The sequence below is a fragment of the Stylophora pistillata genome, chromosome 1 (assembly GCF_964205215.1).
Source record: "Stylophora pistillata chromosome 1, jaStyPist1.2, whole genome shotgun sequence".
Classification (NCBI taxonomy): Eukaryota; Metazoa; Cnidaria; class Anthozoa; order Scleractinia; family Pocilloporidae; genus Stylophora; species Stylophora pistillata.
The window spans coordinates 5,730,711-5,740,608 of NC_142519.1; the positions used below are offsets into that span (position 1 = coordinate 5,730,711).

Here is a 9,898-nt window from a genome sequence, read left to right on the forward strand (position 1 = left end):
CGAACGTCTCGAATCGGTGACTAGACATTAAACGAAGACCTGACGATCGTCTCCCACATTGAAAAACACGCCATGATTAATCAAGATATGGTGATATCTCCCCGTCTGTCCCTCCGAGGAAGCGATGATATGTACCGTATCTTCCTCACCTGGGGGCGAGTCCCCAAGGATTTAGATTCTTACGTCATTATACCATGGCCACGTGAATCGGAATGCAAATCTGGAATGATAAGAAGAGACAGGATTTGTTCTAATGGTACTACTCTAGCAATTAGATGAGATGTTAAGAACTCGTTCGCGAGCACAGCCATGTAATAAGTACGTATGTGACTACTGTTCTCCATTCTATAAAGTGAATAGCTTTCAAGGGTCGAGGAGGAACATCGTTTTTTACTTCACATGAAACAGACAATAAATCAAACAGAACGATTATATTATAAAGAAGCAAAGTTATTCATAGAGGACTCATTTGTGCGTTTGTCCTTCGATAGATCATAAATGACAATCACAGAAAGCTGATACATGTTAAATTCGTTTTGACATATATTCCGGCATAAGATATTACCCAGAGTTTAGTTTATTGAGCACTATAGCCAGTCCTATGATCGCAAAAAAAACCTATAGAGCAATTTTCAATTGTGTCGAAAGAAAGCAAGAATTACTTTTGATTTTGCTCTACTTCTATTATCTTTTACTTATGATTATAAGTTTTCATTCACATGCAAATTAAACTCATTTTCACAAGAATGGTTGAGCGCCAGGACTCGTTTTGAAAATGTACTAAAATGCTCTTCAACACCAAGCAAAGAGGTCAAGGGTAATTCGGAAATGGGCTATTCTAATCGCGGCTGGTCACCTGCGTTTTCCTGCGCTTTTGGCTGTTCTCCTGTTTTAATTATGAGTTCTCATTGGCTAATGATGATGTTCTCCTTCCTTATGATTGGCAGTAGTGATTACTTAAGTTTCGATTTTTCGACAGTCAACTCTAAATGAACGTTATTTTGCCATTCTTAGTGAAAAAAAAATACTGTACTGAAATCTTTTGTTGTCCGTAGGTTTTTTTTGGTGGCAAAAGATGTCAAGAAGGCTCGCAGACAATCGATCTTGATGTGGATGCTACAGACATGTACGGACCGGAGACAATAACAATGAGAGGGTTACAGTTCGAGACATTTGAACCCAATTAACACAGCGGAGACTCAGATAACACATACAACAGCTGTTTTAACACTCAGCTTGTGCAAGCCAATGGACAAAATCTTCTGGACTTGAAAAGGTTATCACTGTGATCAATCTATTGATGCTAATTAAAATTTTTTTACCACTCCTGTGACCTGAGCATTAACCCTTTCATCATTAGTAATTCCCCCCGATTGTCTACCCATGATACTACTCCTTTGACATTACTTCGGAGAATGTTTGAATGATATCTTTATTTATTTTCATCAATTGTCAGCTCGATATTGTATCGATTTTGTATCGATTTTGTATCGATTTTGTGAGGAGAATTCTGTGTTGGCCATTTAGAGAAGGTTAAAGTTAAAAGGCCAAGGTACGGAACATGTAAAGTTTTACTTTTTCCCTTCCCTTTTTCTCTTTAGGCTGTCCATTTTTCCTCACCTACAAAAGTCAAAACCTCGAAAGGCCAAATAGCTCGGAATAAAGGGTCGGCATTCTCAATAGATCTTATGTGCTCACGAGTACTTCTTACCTCCTCGTCCCCCCCCCCCCTCCCCCACTGGCAGGATGGAGAACATTCCCTCTACAATACTTCATCAGTGGCATTCTTCTATCGATCTTGAGGGGTCACGGCGAGGTGTTATGAATTAAGTGAGAGACGATAAGACCTCGAAGACGTTTTGTTTTCCACTTGAAGTCGGAAGGGTTGCTTCCGTCAGCTATTTGCATGTGTGTGCCAATTAAACAGCGAAACGTCTAAAATCAGCTTCTCAATCTTTATTCTTCTTTAGGAAATAGTCAGTTACAAACCATACTCTCAGCGTGATTTTTATCACCGCTATGATTTGGTGAAATACTTAGAAGTTGGCTCGATTATCGAGGACAAACCAATCGCTTCTCTGAGCAACACGTCATTTCCTGCATCGCTTTCTCGTTCAAAGTAAGTGTATTGCACGATATTTGTTCTTTATATTTAAAGATTCAAAGTGGAACATTTGCATTATAAAGAGGACATTTCTACAGTACTTTCCTGGGTCACAAAACGTTCTTTCCCTGGAGAATTCTGCACGCCAGCGATTCTCTCACGACTAAGCGACGTTATTTGTTCTTATAATGCTATTTTTATCGGGCAAAGAACATCCAGTGGAATCGAAATTAGTTCAATACGCCTTCTTATTTTACCTGGTAAAGATACAGCTGCTCCCTCGGTATCGTTGGAAGGAAAAATTTTGCAGGGAATCCATGTACAAGAGAAAGTAATTTGAAATGAGTAGATTTTGCTTCAAATTCTAGTGTTTTTTAATACATGATTTGATATTCCAATTGTGTCTCTTTGTTTTCTACTCTCTTTTTAGTTATTTTCTCAGTTCCAGTTGTTTTAATGATCCATATATGTTTGAGAACATGCAGGTAAGCTCTTTTGATTCCTTAATAAAAATATGTTTTTGATCTAGGTAGTTTTCAATAAAACATCTGATACGCCAAAAAATTTTACTTACGTCAAGACTGGATAATGAAATAGCGAGATATTTTTTGCTATAGTGGAACCTCTGGCACTACTTCTAATTATCCGCTCACTTGAACTTAAAGTGCACCTAAACCCAAAATTTTTTTTTCGCTTAACAAAATAAGCGTATTTCATGAAGTATTTCTGTGCAAAAATTCTTTTATTTGCTCAAATCTTCAATTTTCTGTGCCCGGTCAAAATACGGAAAATCGGCCGCCATCTTGCCCCACGACCGAGTTTAAAGAGGAATGGCTCTAGCGGGTAATGTGACGTCAAATCGAGAACACGAAAGTCTGCATTTCACACATTTTCACATGTTTAGGAAGGTTGTAGTCGATGTTGTCCGAAAATATGCCGACTAAGTGTGTTGTAGAAGGATGTAGTAACGTGCGAAATTTGCAAGAGGGTATCGCGCTTCGTACATTTCTCATACAACACACCTAGTCGGCATATTTCGGACAATATCGACGACAACCTTCCCAAACAAGTGAAAATGTGTGAAATGCAGACTTTTGTGTTCTCGATTTGACGTCACATTACCCGCTAGAGCCATTCCTCTTTAAACTCGGTCGTGGGGCAAGATGGCGGCCGATTTTCCGTATTTTGACTGGGCACAGAAAATTAAAGATTTGAGCAAATTAAGGAATTTTTGCAGAGAAATACTCCAAAGTATAAGCTTATTTCGTTAAGCGAAAAAATGTTTTGGGTATAGGTGCACTTTAAAACTATTACCTCTGAAGTACAATTCTTCGTCAAGTACTATCGAACAACTTTAACTTTACTCTATCTCAGTCTATTTTCAGCTTTCGTTTACAGTTTGATTTGATAGCATTCAACCGCTGTTAAAGGTGCTGAGGAATTAGCCCTCTAAAAACATGAAAAAATAAACATGCAAATTTTATAGTTTATTTATCAATCTGCTCGGTGGCCTTGATTTTCTGGCAATCTTTTGACAGGAAAGGTCAGGAAAGCTGATTTGAGACGTAGATCTAAATGTTGACTGGTTACAGTCTCCTTTGTGGGTATACAACATACGCTAGACTGTTGACAGCCTTTTCCCTTTTAATAATACAACACAACGTTCGCAAAAAATCGCGACGACGGAACCAGACGGAACGGGGGGGCGGGAGGTGGGTGGGAAAGGAGGGCAAAACTTTGAACAATCACCGCTGACTGGCATTTTGAGGCTCAAATTTTTGAATGCACATTGCATATATTGCAGGAAACCCTTGCGTTTGTGGAGCACCTGTCTGATTATGTAGATGGAATTGTTCACAAGTCTCCGATACCATCACTAAAGAAAGGTGTTTTAGTGGACATACGACTCACCAGAGAGATAGAGAAGTGGTATGTATATAACCCACAACAAAATATTACTCCACCAATAGTTGGGCCAATCAACTCATCAAATTTCAAAAGATCATAATTTTCTGTTCAAAACGAGACTCACTACATTTTTCCTAAGCATCTCGTAACCTTTTCAACTCCCAAGATCTGATTTTTAGGTTTCCTCTCTAGCTGCGACACATTTCCCTCTGAATTTTGCAAATCAGTCTATCAGGGTGAACACAGCGAAAAAGGTCCATGTTTCACGCTAGTGGCGACTAGAAATGCATCGTACAACGCAACTAGTTTTACCTTAACATCATGGTTCACCACAGACAGGCTTTACTCAGTATGCGCAGAGTTTCATTGTTTATGATATGATTTACTACAGGTTTTGGGTGTTGAATTGATCTCCTTTATTTAATCAGCTGGAACCGGAAACCTATGCATGTCATTGGTAGCAGCGCAGCGTGGCGGTACATTGCCACCAACTCTGGGGCGATGAGGCAGTACCCAGGCAGACAAACCTACAATAACAGGTCAGGGAAGTTATTGTGACAATGTGAAAATATTAATAACAATAATGATGACGATGACGATAACGATGACGTAAAGATGACTTAAAGATGACGATGATGATAACGAAGACGATAGCGGTGGCCATTACGTTGATGATGACGTAAATTTGGTAGTGGTAATGACGATAGTAATGACATTGACACTGATGATCATAATGATTACGATAACAACACAAAAGACGATAATGATGACGATATGTTAAAAACGCCAAAGGCATTGATGACGATAGCGTAATTCTTCTTATTAGTCTGTGAATATTTTTTTTTACTTTGTTAAGATATGACCCTACCACTCGTCCTTGGTACTACGCGGCCAAGTCGTACCCAGGAAACGTGACTTTCTCAGTTCCTTATTTGGTAAGTAGTCAGCATTGTAAGCGAAGGCTATTGAAATGAAAGCTAGATAACGATTAAATTGTTCTCACACCCTCTGACGTTTATCCTCGTTACTCTGTAGGACAATGGAGGAGCTGGAGTGGTAGTGACAACAAGTCAAACAATCAGCAGTGATTCCATGGTAAGAAAGTGGAGTCTGATGGTGACTTCCGCTCAGGTTGTTCAAACGTTTCACGTTGCTACTGACGAAAGTCCTCCTTTAGACTACTTTAAGTTGTATGTTCAGACTTTACAATCAACTATTATTAGTTGATTCGCTCCGACGAAGGGCTAACGCTCGAAACGTCAGCTTTCGTAATCATTACGGTGGCCAATTTACCATTTCAACTTTGTTGATATATCCATATTATTAGTTCGCATGGTAGAACGCCACAATTGATCATGGTTTCACAAGAGCAAAAGAAAACATCCCAACTATTTCGATGACATCGATGACCTTAAAGACCATCCCAATTGCAATTTTTGATTTTAGTCGATTGAACCATATTATCGTTTGCGTCTAAATTCCATTTATTGATTGTTATCGAGGTCAGAGCTGTGATGGGTATCGATTTTAAAATGATCAAGATTCATCAAATAGTCGCCGATAGTGGACCTATTTGCAAAAGGAATTCTGGTGAATTTATGCTTCAAAACGTTTTGCTTTATTTTATCGATCATGAATGTTGAATATTAAGAAGATCAGCAATGGGCAGGGACTGTGATAGCAACATATTTGTTCTTGTATATGCAGCGACTTTGTTAAGGAGGAAATGTCGATTCCAAAACTTGAGATTCAGGACGAGCAATATTCATATGAAAGCTGAGGTGAAACTTTTCCTCATGCTTATCAAGAAAACACCATAACAGGAGATGAAGAATTACTCTTGCTATTATTTACTCTTACAGATCTTTCTAAGAATCCACTGATGGAAATCTATTTGTTAATTTTCAGCTTCATGTATGCTGATTGACCCAAACGGCTATGTGGTTTACAGTAAACACTTTATGTCCAGTCCCAGGGTTTGTAGTTGTAGAAGGGTCCAAATTAAAGACATTCAATGTTTTTATGCCAGAGTACTCGAATTTTATCGGACAACTTTGTTGACTCGGTAGGAAAAATCAAGAAATCGCTTTTAGGCTACGAGGATGTATCTCCCTAATAACTTGATTCATTTTTAACTCTTAGCATGAATACGGCTTAATTTCAGAGTGAGTTTTAGTGTTGACTCGATGCTCGCTCACTCGCTCACACACGCAGTCACACACACATTCACGCACTCACCCACTCACTCACGCACTCACGCATGCACTCACTCACGCACTCATGCACTTACTCACTCACTCACGCACTCACGCAGACACTCACCCACGCAGTCACTCACACACACACTCACTCACTCAATCACGTACGTACTCACTCAGACACCCCCTCACGCGTGCACTCACGCATGTACTCACTCACTCACTCACTCACTCACTCCGGTGTGGACATTTACGTCACAACGAAATTCGTATATTTGAGCTAGAGGGTCGGTCAAGTTAGAAAACAAGAGAAAGTTATTTTCTGTAGGAACTATGAGAACGACTGTCTCAAAGCTAAAGACAATCAAAATTTATTTTTTTAAGATACCGGTATGTTTAAAGATAACTTCACTTTTTGTGCTTGTATGTCGCTACGTTTTAACACTTTCTTGAATTTATAGAGCTGCCAAAGAACGCTTTCATCTCGCCTTCAAACATCCAGAACTACTCTTAGACATGTTGAAAAAAGGAATTATATCCACAAGTTTAGCTTGTAATATATCCTAATTATTTAGCTCGTAATGACTTGGAGGTAAATATCACGATATCGCAACCTTCACATAACTTTTTATCCCAGAGTGTCATACATACCAATAGAATGACAGGGCGAGCTCAAGAACTGATTGGGGAATTCTACAAACTTACAATCAACCAGCGTCTCATTTGGGAGGAGAAGTAATAGTTCTTTCTATTTTGGTCACATGAGCTAGTGTGTGTACCAGACCTGAGTAAATACAGCTAGAGAGAAAACAAGGGTTATATCTCTTAACTCATTAAGGCAAAAGGTCCGCAGTGAAATATCGCTTTTGACTGGCTAAGAGGTGTATATTAGGACCCGAGACGTATGGGAAAGATGCGAAGAATTTCGTTTTAGTGGTGATCGGCAAGATAACAAAATTTCATCACACATTATATAAATGACAAGCTTTGTATTAATTGTGTCTTTTCAGCTTGGCCAAACTTACACCAACTACAAGATAATCGATGCATAAGTTTTTTGTTTACGATAAAAGGCCAGTTTAATAGGAACAGGGCGTGGACGAACACAGCGATGGTGAGAGGGCTACGGCATCCTCTGTGAGCTGAGACCTCAGGGTCCTCTTCAGAATTTAAGATGGACCTGGGCACTAGCACTAGGATACAAATTTGTCTGTGCCTCGCCTGTCGTCACATGAGTCACAAAGGAGTTTACTTCTAGTTTTATTCTTACCCTCTAAGTATTGGTTTCAAGACAACAGTAAGAAATAATTGTAGTTATTTTTTCAATCGTAATAGATGTCACATGATAGTTAGGTATTCTTGGTTTTCTCACGATGCAATGACTCCTGATGTTGATTTCGTCGTTTTGAGCACTAAAGTACTTCATGATTTTAGTCTTTCTTGGTTTTTGCAATATCTCGTTCTCTTGCATTTCAGTGGTATTGTCCGGGGAAACTTAAAATGTGGTTATTTCATAATGGCAGCCGTGCCTAACACAAATGTGTGCCTTGTGGTCCTCGATGGGGGAGACTGTCCGAACCCCGCTATTAAATGCACCTCGGTAAGTTTGCCCAAGAAACTTGGATCCCATTCCCCACCCCTTTTTCTCTAACTCGATCTCGAAAGAAACGGTACACAGGAGAAAACAAGAGTGTTAAATTCTAAGGTAGATGAATCAATTGAATAGATCTGAATATTAATTTCGAAATGTGAGAAATAATTTTGTAAAATGCGCCAACCTGTTGTAAAATTAGTCGAGTCTTTCTGCATTTTCATTGCCAAAGCTATATATTTCCGTAATCTTGCTAAAATCACTCCCTGCCCTCCCCCCTCCCATCAATAATGCTAGCCAACCGAAATCATCAACAACCTCGGATTACAGAGATGTTGTATCTAGAAGGCGATAAAAAAGCTGGTTTGAACAGGTTGGTATCTGGTTGTATCAGGTGTGTGAAAGATGAACTAACCAAGCCATCAGGCAACCTGTGGTAACAAACCATTTTGGACTTATTAATAATCTTATGAAGTTTTTCATTTGACATTGAGGACGGTGAAGTGATTTTTTCGGAGAATTCGATGGGTGACTCTTCTCCTCTGTCATGGATCCAATCAATGCTTTCCTTCCCCGTGCACCGCTTTTATGTCAGTTAAGTCCAGGTCAGGTCTTGAGAGTTTGAAATAACTCAGATTGTTGTCTGTCTCTTGTTCCCAGTGTTCAAAGAAGTCGTGCGCCGATGGTATCACTAAAGATATGTCCTTGTCGGCACCAATCTGGGTGCCCTGTCTGTGCAGTGTACCTTACAGTCCATGTGCTCTGCACTATTATAGGGTAAGGCTATGTAACTTGTGCTGATCATGTCTTTTTACTCTCCAAGCTAACAGTGAACATCGAAGTTCAAGTCTGCCGAGACTTCTTTCGTTTACAGATATGTTCAAATCTGCTGAGATGTATACTGAAACAAGTCAGTTGTCAATAGTGATAGGGGAGGTCTGTGTTAAGTTTTTATTAGCCTCCCTTGTTTTCAACTTTTAAACGAGTAAAAGTTTTTAACTTCTAAAGAAACTTTTATGTTGTGTCGGCGGACGGGAAAAAAACTCGTTGGAGCTACATTTTACCTCGATGAAAGGGTTACAAAGTTAGTGCTGCCTATATATATTAACTAGTTGTTTTCTAAATTGTTTTCTTTACAGAGTCCAAACGCTGCAGTAGCTTGCCCTTCGATTCGTCGAAGCCTGCAAGAAGCCTGATACTGACTCCGTCTTTGTTCGCGTTCCGACACGTGACCCAAGCCTCCGCTCAACCCAGTCTCCGCACCCTAAGAACCCGTCGGGGTGTGGCAACAAGTTGAACTCTTTGTCGGTGTATCTACGGCTTATGTCGTTTCTTTGGCCCGTTTACTTGCGTTAATAGGCTATTTACCCCATGCCTATAAGCAGAATTTGGAAACATGAAGAGACAGGGGAGGAGTTCCCATTGCTAAATTGTAAAGTGGATACCCCGACATTAGTGTGTTGCTGCTTGTTTAGATAACAACTTAACGGCCTGCTCGCAGTTGGCTTGTTAGCTAAATTTGTAGAGCGCTGCACTAGTATCGCAGAGGTCAGTGGTTCCAATCCCGTACAGGTCTGATTTTTTTCAGGTCTGATTTTCGCTATTGCACAAATAGCGCTCTCTACTGCGAGGATCGTGCATCATTCGTATCTATAACCGCAGTTCAAAATATATGAACTTCATATATTCACCGTATCTAGATAAACTTTGTTGGCAGAAACAGAACTTTGATGTGCCGTTGCGGAGATTGTTAGGATACAGTTTGAGGTCGCCTCGAACGCTGCTGAACACGCGTAGATTAAAATGCTGGGAATAAAGTGTGAATTAATTGGCCAACATTAGCTACCAAATTTTGACGCAAATCAAAAGTACACTTGCCGGGCTTCATGAGCCGTATTTTCTAATTAAACGCTCCTGTTGTTAGTGGAAACTTTAATTTATTTTTCCAAGCAGTATTTTCTGATTTTAAAATACTTATTTGTTCGAGATCCGGTATTACGGCGAAGAGATATAATACCAACTTTTCATTTGCTTGTTGTGCCACGGACTATCTTCAAAATTTGACGCTTTATTGCCTGTAAATAAAACAAATGCTTT

At 39.6% G+C, this 9,898-nt stretch overlaps 1 pseudogene across 1 annotated transcript; it reads left to right on the forward strand.

Moving 5' to 3' along the window:
- On the forward strand, window positions 1–9,888 carry LOC148740990 (uncharacterized; annotated as a pseudogene). Its single transcript, XR_016001647.1, has 17 exons — window positions 1–267; window positions 1,056–1,126; window positions 1,193–1,276; window positions 1,457–1,487; window positions 1,971–2,119; window positions 2,535–2,589; window positions 3,909–4,033; window positions 4,441–4,551; window positions 4,869–4,947; window positions 5,048–5,107; window positions 5,515–5,602; window positions 5,921–5,992; window positions 6,674–6,768; window positions 7,212–7,256; window positions 7,469–7,810; window positions 8,462–8,578; window positions 8,941–9,888. The product of XR_016001647.1 is annotated as an uncharacterized LOC148740990 (transcript).
- Window positions 9,889–9,898: the final 10 nt, after the last annotated feature.